This window comes from Schistocerca gregaria, chromosome 3 (assembly GCF_023897955.1).
Source record: "Schistocerca gregaria isolate iqSchGreg1 chromosome 3, iqSchGreg1.2, whole genome shotgun sequence".
Taxonomy (NCBI): domain Eukaryota; kingdom Metazoa; phylum Arthropoda; class Insecta; order Orthoptera; family Acrididae; genus Schistocerca; species Schistocerca gregaria.
In genome coordinates, this window is record NC_064922.1 from 862169539 (window position 1) to 862183482 (window position 13944).

Consider the following 13944-nt stretch of genomic DNA (forward strand, 5'->3'; position numbering starts at 1 on the left):
CCGTATCCGACATATAGTTGTCTGAAAAATCACGGACGTCCTTCGCCAGCACTCGCAAGCAAATACAACCAAAGCGACATTTGGATACGTAGTCTTGTCTTTACCGACCATTTCATCGCGCGTTGTGAGGCATTATTGATGACCTACTTATCGGTCCAGCTGTTGTAGATAACCGCCTTAATGGAGTACAGTATCTCTACTTCAAAATTTGTTACCAGAATACTTGGAGGCTCCTCTGGCAACACGACGTGGCGCTTCTACACATTCCGTACGGCCAGTGACCCAGTACAGTGCCTCACTGAAAACTATCCTGGGCGTTGGCTCCGTCGCCATGGAGTCATTTCTTGGCCACATCTTGGTCATCTCATTAGATTTCTGTTTGCAGGATTGACTTAAGAGCTACGATGTTTAGTTTGTGGGGCACTCAACTGCACGGTCATCAGCGCCCGTAGTAAATCCCAATATTTACACAGTCCAATATAGTCATTTTCGCGAATGATGATGAAATAATGAGGACAACACGAACACCTAGTACCCAGGCAGAAAAATTCCAACCCGGCCGGGAATCGAACCAGGGACCCCGTGCTCCAGAGGCAGCAACGCAACTCTTTTCATTTTGTTCGACATAATTCGTAGCGTTTGGTCTGGGCGGACGTCACAAGACATCCGTTCAAGTTCATCGTTGATTCCTTTACTCAGTTTTTCTTTTTTTTCTGACCGAATTCGCTGACCGGGCCGGCTTCCACTAGACCTCGAGCTGCAGACTCACTAAGAGCGAAATCCAGAAGCACAGAGTGGACACGCAGGAAGAACTCTTATTTTACGTGGTTTGAAATGGCTCAATTATATTTCTTTTCTTTCTTAGTCTGCACAAGTTAATTTGAAAATGGGAAATAATACTGTTATTACGAGCAAAGGACTCACATGCTATATAGACTTATAATAATGCTGATTAAATTTATATCTTCGACAGTAATATAAGAAAGAAAATGTCATTTTTGTGTCACTGGTTTTTATACTCTTGTTATCTTATGTTCTTGATTTTTCAGTAGGGACATATGGGCCATGTAAGTCTACTTATTGAATAATAAGTGAATATGGAAAGGAATCTATTGCTTTATGACCTTTATTTTAATCACAATATTACATTTTAATAGCTCATCTCATGGGAGAACAGGGGAGTTACTGTGATCAGAATTAGTCTGCGTGGTTGCGAACTGTCCAGCCTGCACAATGGCAATTTCATTTAGGTAATTATTACTCACATACATTACATAGAACCTGCTTTTTTGTACCGACGAAGTCTGATTTGCTAATGGGAACATACACTGGTGCACATATAATTTGTAAATTTAGCGGTCATTCGGTTTTGTTTAACGAAGCCTGTTAATTCAAAAGGAAATACTCTACGTTCAAGTTACTAATTTACAGCGTGAGGAATAGGTAGTATAAGACATATGTAATGAACAATTTCAACGAAGTGTCTCATCGATCTGACGAGCGTTTTATGTGACCCGATTTTGGACATCGTTTGGTCAGAAAGATTTTCGTAATTTTTTTTCTCTGGTCAGATTACATACAACGGGCCCTATAGAGGGTGCTCAAGTAAAGGTACGTACGAACGAGCTAGATAGCAACACAGCAGCTGTCTACATGAGCTGGAAAATGCGTTGCAGTTGGGCTTTTTGACATCTTTTCTCGGAAAATTTACGCATTCAAACAAAACATTACATCACAATGTTTCACTTACTATATCACCCGCGTTCGTCCTATCTGCCATTGTTTTCGCTAGTTTCCTCGAAAATGGTTAAGAACAGGACATATGTTCATAGGACTTTTTTGTTCAGAATCACTATCACCCTTCAAAGCGTTTACCTTGTCTCCTGACTTACCTTGTATAAACGGTAATGTGTTCTCTTTTCAGTTCTTCCTTTTCGTGTATCTTCACAGTGTTGTATGTTCAGTAACACACGTATTCGTATATTCCTGAACTATTTCCTCAACGTTAAGCATGATCTAAGTGTTTTGTTTTCCAGAGACAGAAACTTTAAGTGGCTATCAACGTAGCTTAATTTAGGTTTCTGAGGATTTTCCTCCATCACTGGCCCAACTGGTCATGCCTTACTTCGAAATCACGAGCACAATTATTAAACAATATTCATTGCCATTTTTCTCTCTTCTATCATGGGCACACAAGCATCAATCATTCCAGCAAATGGGCATCTTTCTACGAATTCGCCCGCTTCCAAAACATACAGGCTGCGGCGCCTGTCACTAAAACGAACTCAGCATTTACTTACGTCGACAAAGAGGCGTGCACCTACACGCATGCCTCTTGTTGCGTCAGAGGCAGCGGGTGTAAGAAAGCTTTAACAGGTTTATGGCCCCACAACCATTCATCACAACAAAAAAAATATCTGCATGCGGTGTAACCACCTGCATGATAATCTTCTACAGATCTAAGGAGGGTAATGACAAACTTCACACGTTAAGATCTTAAAATGTACAAGGTATATCATACCTACGTTCTGTGATTGACGATACAGATCCGTCTGTCAGGCAAACACGGCGCCTGAAAGTCTATAGGGCATGCACCCGGATTGATTGATCGTTATACAACCAATTTTCGATGCGTTAAGGGCCGTCATAATAATTAGGTTACTCCTGCTGACTGAAGAACACACAAACATGTGTTAACTTTTCAATATTCGGGTCTCAGCACAATTTTTGAAGGCAGTGAGTCCAACGTAAATTAAACAGCTGTCCCTCTGCCTTCAAGGCAGCAAGGTGTTGACAAGAATAGCTACGTCATTTAAATATAAATTTCATGCTAATCAACATATATTTATCAGTTCTACGAAAAATTCTTAATTACCGGACTTTTATGATAATTATTAATAGAGATCACTTAAATAAAACAATTATCAATTTTATTTTTCTTCTTCTTTGTGTATTTCACTCTTCACAGAAATGGTCGTAGAACAGGCGCTTTGTTTAAAAAGTTACGACAGCCAGGAAACGGGTACAGGTCACTCACCTAGTGGGCAAGTGCTCTGCCAGAGCCACACAGCCTGTCGTAAAATCGACCTTCCTTTAGGATATTAAAGACAGTCGTAAAACTTAAAAATCGATTTTATAAATAATTTTTGAGAGTTCTCTGATTTTTGGGACTGACTGCTGTGTGGCCTCCTTGTGAGCAGTATGCGCCCTGGCTTCAACATGTCGGTAGATAGAGGTGCAGAGTGTTTATCTCACATTACAACAATGATCATTCCATTGTTGAAAAAATGTTTGCATATCTCGAACCCTTTAAGAACTGCTCATGACACCTTCGTTACATGGTGTACCATTTAATGAGAAAGATACTGAATAACACCATCCTCGCAGCTCCACTGCCACTTGCTCGTTTTTACTGCGAAGTACAGGGGATGTTGCAGGATTTGTGTCCACTTTCAGCTGTCTCGACTGCAAAAGTAAACTATGTTGTCACACAACTTTGGTTCACATTATTATTTGTGCAGTGGAAAGAGCTGAAAATGGACGCAAATTCCGAAACTTCTGTGAATTTTCAAGTAAAATATGACGAACAGGTTGCAGCGGACGCAATAGGTCTCTGCACAGCACAGTTAAGTACAAGAAAAATACTATTTAATACGTCGGTCACTGTGTTAGCTAAGGCACACAGACTCCCAAAAGATGAGAAACGAAGCAGTACATGCATTACAATAATACGCACAAAGTTGCACTGCAACAAATAAAATTCTACTAATAGAGTTGCCTTACCTCTCGGTAGAATTCAGTGATAGCTCGACTGGCGGAAATTTCCGTCACCGAAATCTCATCGCCATAGAGCGAAAGACGTAGAAGTCGATTTTAATTCTAACGAAGAAATAAATAAAATTAAAAATTACCGTCTCATACAATACAATCATTTCTCGTCGGCATTTACCCAAGAATTATGAATGATATTGCTTATTGCCATACGATTATCAGCATTGTAGTGTCGTACTTCTGGAACTGGAACACATTAAAGAGAAACGGCTCTTTAAATGGTATTACAAAACTTTAACAACCACGATAATAAAGCCGACTATCAAGCAATAGTTCTCAGAAGTGAAATTCATTCCTGTGGAGTCAAACATTTGTCAAATATTCCGAAAAAGCAACAACACCAAATAATAATGAATCCACAGAGCGTAAGATATTCGACTATAAAAACAAGGAGGCTATGTTTAGGTACGTGATCGTCTCAGACTGACAAATGAATATCAGTTCTCAACTGTTTCCGTACCAGATTCTAGCACGGGGTGAGTATTTGAAAGAAATAGCAGCTGAAGCGATGTAAAGGTTTTTAGATCCCTTACTGCTTCAACTGGGAGTATTTATGCTCAACAGCCTAAACAGTCATTCCACGTACGCTCCATTTCTTAACGAGAGAATATCTCTAGTGAGATATTTGGCACTGATCACAATGCTAGTCTCAACAATTTCAAAAAATTCTGACTCCCTTATGTTTATAACCACACGACCGCACTATATAATAAATTAACAGAAAAAAACATTGTAAGTTGCACCAATAAAGCACTCTTTCTGTTCGTAGCCGTAGTGAGAATTCCCCCCCCCCCCCCCCCCCCGAAAGGGTATCGCCGTCGCCTACATACCCGTAAATGTCGAGGGAATACACACACAGTTCGTTAGCACCATAAAAAAAAGACTGAAATAAGACTTATCATAACGGAAGGTCTGTGGCCGGAAACTTAAGAGAATCATGCACCGTGATAAGAGAAATCTGTACTGCCCAGTACTAGCGCGTTACGTCGCATCATATTAACAAACGTGACTTTTCCTGTTATAGAAGTGACATGTGCACCTGTAATGGATTCAATAACTTTTAATTGTATTGCGATGCAAGGGTGCGGATACGGTATGATTGCTTCATCTATTTTATTTTTTTTACTGTCTTTGCATGCATGATTATACACTGAAGGTGCTCCAGTTAATGGTATTTAGACTAACTATATTTTGATCTTTCTATTTACTGACAAATTTTTCGTTGTGAAATCTCCATTTTCAGTGTTTACAAGTTTCAGTTGAAGATTTCGACAAGGCCTTGTGACAGTCTTGTCTGAGCAGAACAGCCAGTGCTTCCGTACAGCAGTCAGCTGTCGTGTTCTGTGCCGAATTACAACCAGCGACGAGTTTCATCATGGAGTAACAGTAAAGCAGATTCTCGCAAAATTTACGCATCTTCACCAGGTCATGACGAAAAGACTTTACAAAAATTTGTGAAACTTTACGATAGGAAAACAATTGAGCGAAAGTATTTCCAGAATACAAAAGCGTGCTACACGAGTTGTATCCAAAGTTAGTGATACGAACAGCCTGCAAAGGCTTCTTCAATAAGTTGACACCAACTTCACAGCATACATTCATTAATGTCCACCGTCGTTTAAAAAAAAATCTTTTCTTAAATAGTGTTACAAATGAAAACCCTAGGGCTAAGATGTTCTATAGAGGTTAGGCCGTTACCGTTTACAAAGGAGTAAGTCACACGAATACATATGTATTCAATAGATCATATTAAATGTCTTGAGGGTGATGTGGAATAGACGGCTGACTTCAACGATTTTCTTTTGGACAGCCCATTCCACTCCACGAAAACTTTAATGTTTTACAATATATTGCAGTTAATATGAGCACTTAAATGCAGTAACATTTCTTAATGCCAAGTCGTATGGATCAACAAGGGAAGAGAAAGCATAAAGGTGGAGGCAGTGTACAGAGGGTCTATACGAAGGCGATGTATTTGAGGGTAATATTATTGAAATTGAAGAGGGCGTAGATGAAGATGAAATGGGAGATATGAGACAGCGTGAAGAATTTGACAGAACACTGAAAGACCTAAGTCGAAACAAGGTCTCGGCAGTAGACAACATTCCATTAGAACTACTGAAGGGAGCCAGCCCTGACAAAACTCTACTATCTGGTGAGCAAGATGCATGAGACAGACGAAATGATGACTGGTTTGTGGGGCGCTCAACTGCGCGGTTATCAGCACCCGTACAAATTCCAACATTTGCTCAGTCCAATCTCGCCACTTTCGTGATGATGATGAAATGATGAGGACAATACAAACACCCTGTCATCTCGAGGCAGGTGAAAACCCATGACACCGCCGGGAAGACAGGCGAAATACCCCCAGACTCCAAGAATAATATAATAATTCCAATTCCAAAGAAATCAGGTGTTAACAGGTGTGAAAATTACCGAACGATTAGTTTGATAAGTCACTGCTTCAAAATACTGACACGAATTCTTTACAGACGAATGGAAAAACTGGTAGAAACCGACCTTGGGGAAAACCAGTTTGAATTCCGTAGAAATGTCTGAACACGTGAGGCATACTGATCCTACGACTTATCTTAGAAGAAAGATTAAGAAAAGGCAAACCTACGTTTCTAGCATTTCTAGACTTGCAGAAAGCTTGTGACCATGTTGACTGGAATACTCTCTTTCTAATTCTGAACGTGGCAGGAGTAAAATACAGATAGCGAAACGATATTTACAGAATGAGATTTTCACTCTGCAGCGGAGTGTGCGCTGATATGTAACTTCCTAGCAGATTAAAACTATGTGCCGGACCGAGAGTCGAACTCGGGACCTTTGCCTTTCGCGGGCAAGTGCTCTACCAACTGAGCTACCCAAGCACGACTCACGCCCCGTCCTCACGGCTTTACTTCTGCCAGTACCTCATCTCCTACCTTACAAACTTTACTGAAGCTCTCCTGCTCTTCGCTTGGATAGCTCAGTTGGTAGGGCACTTGCCCGCGAAAGGCAAAGGTCGAGTTCGAGTCTCGGTCCGGCGCACAGTTTTAATCTGTCAGGAAGTTTCAGGATATTTACAGTTTGTACAGAAACCAAATGGCAGTTGCAAGATTCGAGGGGGCACGAAAGGGAAGCAGTGGTTGAGAAAGGAGTGAGACAGGGTTGTAGCCTACCCCAATGTCATTCAATCTGTATATTGAGCAAGCATTAAAGGAAACAAAATAAAATTTCGAGTGGGAATTAATGTTCATGGAGAAGGAATAAAAACTTTGAGATTCGCCGATGACATATCATCAGAGACAGCAAGGGACCTGGAAGGGCAGTTGAACGGAATTGACAGTGTTGAGAGGAGGATATAAGATGAACAACAAAAGCAAAACGAGGATAACGGAATGCAGCGGAATTAAGCTGGGTAATGCTGAATGAATTAGATTAGGAAATGAGACACTTAAAGTAGTGGATGAGTATTGCTAATTGGGGAATAAAATAACTATTGATGGTCGAAGTAGAGAGGTAATAAAATGTAGACTGGCAATGGCAAGGAAAGCGGTTCTGAAGAAGAGAAATTTGTTAATATCGAGGATAGATTTAAGTGTCAGGAAGCAGTTTTTGAAAGTATTTGTATTGAGTGTATCCATGTTTGGAAGTGAAACATGGGCGATTAACAGTTTAGACAAGAAGAGAATAGAAGCTTTCGAAACGTGGTGCTACAGAAAAATCTAGACGCTCAGATGGGTAAATCACATAACTAAGGAGGAGGTATTGAATAGATTTGGGGAGAAGAGAAATTTGTGGCACAACCTGAGAAGAAGAACGGATCGGCTCATCAGACACGCCCTGAGGCATCAATTTAGTATTGGAGGGAGGCGTGGAGGGGTAAGAATCGTAGAGCGAGACAAAGATGAATACGCTTAGCATATTCAGAAGGATGTAGATTGTAGTAGTTACTCGGAGATGAAGAAGCTTGCACAGGATAGAGTAACATGGAGAGCTGCAACAAACCAGTCTCTGGACTGAAAACAACAACATAGAACAAGGCATCCAGAAGTATTTACGAAGTCATTCTTACCACGGTTCATGCGCGTATGGAACGAGAAGAAACCCTAAGCTATGGTTCTGTTGGAAGTACTCTCCACAGTGCACTTCAGTGATACGCGGAGGGTACACGTAAAGTGTTTCACTTCGAAAACTATGTACGTGGTTGACTTCCTTCCACATCTCAGAGACCTTTTTGCGACGTATCCATGAAATGTAATTGCATATCCTCTCCGACATTCGTAGAGGTAAACAACAACCCAAAATACTGACGGAGTTTTGTACATAAGATTCTACAGGACTTGGGTCGGACGGATTGCCAGCCCGTTATACACAGTGGCACGCAGCTGGCCGGCAACATCTGCAGTGGTAGGACTGCGAATTATGCCCTGCGCCGCAGTAAACAGCGACCCGTGACTCAGGACGAGCGTAGGTGGCGAATTCTCCGTACAGTAACAGTGGCCGCGCGAAGCCCTTGGCCAATCGGCGTTAACTAGTGGAAGCGCGCCGACCGCTACGTGACGTCACGGGACGGGACGGGACGGGGCAGCAGAGGCAACCAGCGGTCACGTAGCAACCAGCGGCCCGCCGCACTCTACGACTAGGCCGCGCCGAGCGCTGGACGAAAGACTGCCGCGTAAACACTGCTGCTCTGCGCTCCCCTCAGCCCCGGCGTCTTAAATGAAGGTCATTTGGACGGACAGACCTACAACGTGGCCATAATCTAACAGACTTCAAAACGTGTTAATGACAGCCTGTTCTCTACATTCCGTCGTCATTTGATGCGCTCGCGTTGAAAGTACGTGTTTCCCTCTCTGGTCTGGTATGTTTAAATCTTTCATATGTTTGAAGGCTCTAAAGAACATTTTCGCTGCATAATGTCATACTCCCGGTATTTTAACACGCCTATTTATTCGTAGTGCTGAGTGTTGTTTATCATGTCACTGGTGAAAGCTGAACCATTCAGTCATATTATTGAACTACTTCGGCATGTTGCTTACGAGAAAGGGGACGCTATATAAGCAGAGCGCGGAGTCGTTCTAAATGAGCACGTCATCTTGTTAAGATATCGGGAATGAAGCTGTAGACTAACTGCCTATTGTCTTCTAGATCGGGTTTTTCGACCGACGTTCGTCTGATGATTTTTCTGACGTTTCGCCAGTGGCTTGCATTGTCAAACCTTCCCCCTCCATTGCTGGTGGAGTGAAGCTCTGACGTCAGCCACTCGTGCAGGCGAAACGTCAGAAAAATCATCAGACGAACGTCGCCCGAAGAACCAAAGACAGAAGCTAATAGACAATTTGTCAACAAGCCGCCACGAAAGCCTTAACCATTTTGTGTAACCTGTAGACTCAATTTTTTCATCTTTATTGGGACAAAATGCGTATGAACCGCTGCTGCTTTAACGTGCCCACGGTGGCGCCTCTGTTCCAAACAGAACGCCAGTCATTGTCTCAGCTTCGCTACATCCAAAACAAACATCGCAATGGCTAACTGTTGTGAGCAGTCCCGCGTATATGTACAGATATCAAGCGGACAGGACAGCTAATTACTATGGTAGGTAACTCTGCTACAGCTGCCTCTGTAGAGTTACCTCCCTGTTGATGGACCACTAATTACGCGAGCAGCAGAGTAGAAAAATAATCCGCACATCCAGCTTACACCAGCATCCCGAAATACCATCGGGTCCCTACTACTCCTTCCATTTCAGAGAAAGTATCAGTAATCTGCTCCATAAACCTTGAATCACAATGTGGTTAATAATCTGATGGCACTACTGCAATACAAAATGACACTTAAGAAGAATGTCGAAAATAAGTTTTCTGGTAATATTTCACCCCGTACAGTATTGCGCTGCCACACCCTCCGCAATGACAAACATTGTCAATATGACAAGTACTTGAAGTATCGTTTACTAATCGTTCCGGCATTAGCGAAACGCATCGTGGCAAGCTAAACATTGCTATTAAAATCGTGACAAGCTGAGGTTTGTCTAGTTTATTCTTTATGTTTGATGTATGCGCAAAACGCTCAGATCCATTTATTAGACAAAGCAGCTATACTGAATTTACGTCAATCTAACGAATAGTGAGTCAGTTACAGACATTCTATTCTGCATACCACTTTGTAGCCGCAATACTTATTTCTTTTCAATATCCACTGACTTTGTCAACACACTGCCGGACTGTCGCCTTCCAACTCAATCCAAGGCTCGGACCATGGTACAGTTTCTTACCGCAACCAAACGGGATGAGTGGATAGGTCCATATCACACTGGAACCCAAAATAATGTATAACAAGGGATGAAATCACTGCCTCATAACACCAAACTGCCGAAACGGGCTGCAAAAATGGATATTGGAAACAGAACTGGACTAAAGAAGGAAACTGCGTTATTTATAAAATCAGTAAGCCTGTCGTGACCATCCAGTGCCACGTAACATAGGAAAGTTGCAGTCTTACACTGTTTTGGATACACAATGTGAACGGTAGTGATAAGTGTTTGTCACGTAGAGCGATCGTCCTCCATTGTTGGAGTAGCGGTTTTCGAACAGCGGCGACCCTGCCCCACACATACGTGAGCGAGGCGCGGCCTGGCCTGGAGTGGTGTGGAGTGCAGTGGTATGCCGAGCCCGAAGGCAGCCTCTGGAATGCGCGCAGCCTAGCCTAGTCTGTCCTGCGCCCTGGGTGTACTCACATCAGCGGCCGGAAGATTCTGCGTAGCACGTGCCCTCGCGTAGTTGTCGGCCCGTAGACGGTGCGGTCTGTAAACACACAGCAAGCACTGTACACGGAAACAACAGCTCGCCACTGCCGACCTGACGTACAGGCCGAGCACAAACACGCGCACACACGCAGGCAAGGCCACTCGCAGCACCGACAGCCTCGGTGCGATCGCCACGCAACGACTGCGCGCTCCTCTGGAGCCGGCGGAGACTGCGCCCGCTTCGGCTGTACTCGGCTGAAGTCGGCTGCGCTCGGAGCGGCGGGCGTTGCCAGCGCCATCTGTCAAGGCGCGCCGTGCAGCCAATGACAGCGGTCGGCGGTCACTGACAGCGAACTCGCGAGCGCAATCCGTCGTCACAGGAGCCGGACGCCGAGACGAAACAATGTTAGCCAGCGTCCGACTATAAGTATCGACAGAGTTCCAGTGCACCATTATAATTATTTACTTACATCGCATGTCGGCCATCAAGGCCACGATAAAATAACTTACGGGTCTACTGCCGGGTGACGTCGTCGACCACCGCCGATATTTCGTCAGAACACCCTGCTATTCTCAAGGCACAACTGCAAGGAGGAAGCAATATGCAAGGGAATTTAATACCTCGCTTCTGAGAGGAGAAACAAGGAAGATACCACACACAGAACAAGTAACCGCAGGGTCAACACACAACCAAAGATAACCAACGTCAGAAATATCGATACTGACTATTAATCAACAGATGAGGTAGCACTGATTCTGTCCCTCTGTTTTTGATGAGAGACAGAGTCGGATTCCAAGCAGCATTTAAAAAAAAAATCCATTAACTCTGTTTATAAGGTTGCTTGATAGTTTGTTTTCAACAGCTTCCTTAATAAAACTATCCCAATAGCTGGACGTGCAAGCCAGAATTTGCGTGTTAGTTGTATTCCATTGGATGACCAGGTGTCAAGGCAATGTTCTGCAATAACGGATTTGCTCGGCTGTTGTAAGCGTGTGTGACCCTTATATTCAATACACCGGTCTTCAACATTCCGCATTGTCTGACCAATATATGACATGCCACAATTGCAAGGAATACCATAGACACCAGACCAGTGTATTGAAAATAAGCGTCACACACGTTTACAACATCCGAGCAAATCCTCCATTGCAGAACATTGCCTTGACACCGGTCATCTATGGAATACAACAACACGGAGATTCTGGCTTGCACGTCCAGCTATTGAGATAGTGTTATTAAGGAAGCTGTTGAAATCAAACTATCAAGCAGTCTTATAAACAGAGATGGTGGATTTTGTTTAAATGCTGCTTGGAATCCGGCTCTGTCACTCATAAAAAACAGAGGGACAGAATTAGTGCTACCTCATCTGTTGATTAATAGTCACTATCGATATTTCTGATGTTGGTTATCTTTGGTTGTGTGTTGACTCTGCGCTTACTTGTTCTGTGTGTGGTATCTTCCTTGTTTCTCCTCTGTGAACCGAGGCATTAAATTCCCTTGCACATTGCTTCCTCCTTGCAGTTCTCTCTTGAAAATAGTAGGGTGTGCTCCTGCCGAAATATCGGCGGTGGTTGATGACGTCACCCGGCAGCAAACCCGCAAGTTATTTGAACATTCAATTCACCGGGTAAAGTTAAGGTCTCACAAGGTCGCGATAAGCTTACAACCATTATGTCAGTAGTTCCCATTCAGATGTTTTTCATCAGTTCGTTGTCACGAGCACAACATTCATCGTGCCATTTCGCACAACTCATCCTTCCTTTATGTTGGAAAGTCGCAAACATAATTATAGAAGCTTCGGTCTTTAGTGTCTTACGTTCCTCCAAGACGTTATTTGCGACAGTACCCTGCTGCCGCTCCTTGCTTACTCATTGCACCAACTGCACCTGTGTGACTAGCTGGAATAGTTCCATAAAATAACGCTGGTGAGCGTGACTGTACGATTCACCTGCACATTAGTCGGAATAGAAATGCTCTAGATCAAAGAGCATCGGTTAGACTCACTTGCACGGTTGGACGGCAGTATTGTGACTGTGCTTCGATTCCAGGGTTGCATAATGCATGGGGCTAGCAACATACAATCTCTTATTTGTAACTCTCACGTCAAAGAATTTACGAGCGTAAGAATCCTGGTAAAAGTAGCGTATAATGCTAATACATTTCAGTTCACAAGTTACACTACTGCAAAAAGTGCAACACTCTCTTAGGGCAAGTGATACGACAGGTAGTTCATCACTGCAGGAGTATACGATAAATTCAGAGGAAATGAAACACACATGTCACAATAGAGGTTGCTCAAACAGTTACGTCAATACACAATGTCCCCTCCCCCACCCCCGACCTGTTCTCCCTCCCACCCTCTGGTGGAAACGCAGGCGAGTCTTCTCGCATGCGAACGCTCATAAAGGTGGAGAGTGGCTCGAAAATTTCTTAAATATCATAACCCAGTATGCTGGCCTCGACAGTGAGCATTCATCAGAGACAAAGGTATTGTTAGGAGCGCCCCAGATAAGTGTGACAGGACTGCTGTTATTTTCTTTGTGGATAAATGACGTGGCAGACAGGATAACCAGCGGTCTGCGCTTGTTTGTTGATGATGCTACGTTGTACGGAAACGTGTGGTCGTTGAGTGACTGTAGGTGGGTTCAAAATAACTTAGGCAAAATTTCTAGTTGATGTGATAAATGACAGCCAGGTCTAAATGTAGTAAAATGATAATTAATGCAAGTAAGTAGGAAAAACAAAGCCACAGTGTTCGAGCACAGCATTAGTAGCGTCTGCTTGACATAGTCAAGTCAGTCAATTATCAAGGCGTAAAACTGGAAAGCAACATAAAATGGAATGAGCATGTAAAGATTAGAGTAGGGAAGGCGAATTTATTGGGAGAATTTTAGGGAAGTGTGGTTTATCTCCAAAGAAACTGGTACACCTGCCTAATATCGTGAAGGGCCCCGGCGAGCAGGCAGAAGTGCCTGAATACGACGTGGTATAGCTTCGACCAATGTCTGAAGTAGTGATGATGATGACGATGATGATGATGATGTTTGGTTTGTGGGGTGCTCAACTGCGAGGTCATCAGCACCCATACAAAGTCCCAATTTTTTACGCACTCACTAATGACGATAATAATGATGAAATGATGAGGACAACACCCAGTTCCCTTCTGAAATATAGTTGGGGGGAAATGACACTATGAATCTTGCAGGTCTGTCCGTAAATCCGTAAAAGAACGAGGGGGTGGAGATATCTTCTGCACAGCAAGTTGGAAGGCACCTCAAATGAGCTCAATAATGTTCGTGTCTGGGGAGTTTGGTGGCCAGCGAAAGTGTTTAAACTCAGGAGAGTGTTCCTAGAGCCACTCTGTAGCAATTCTGGA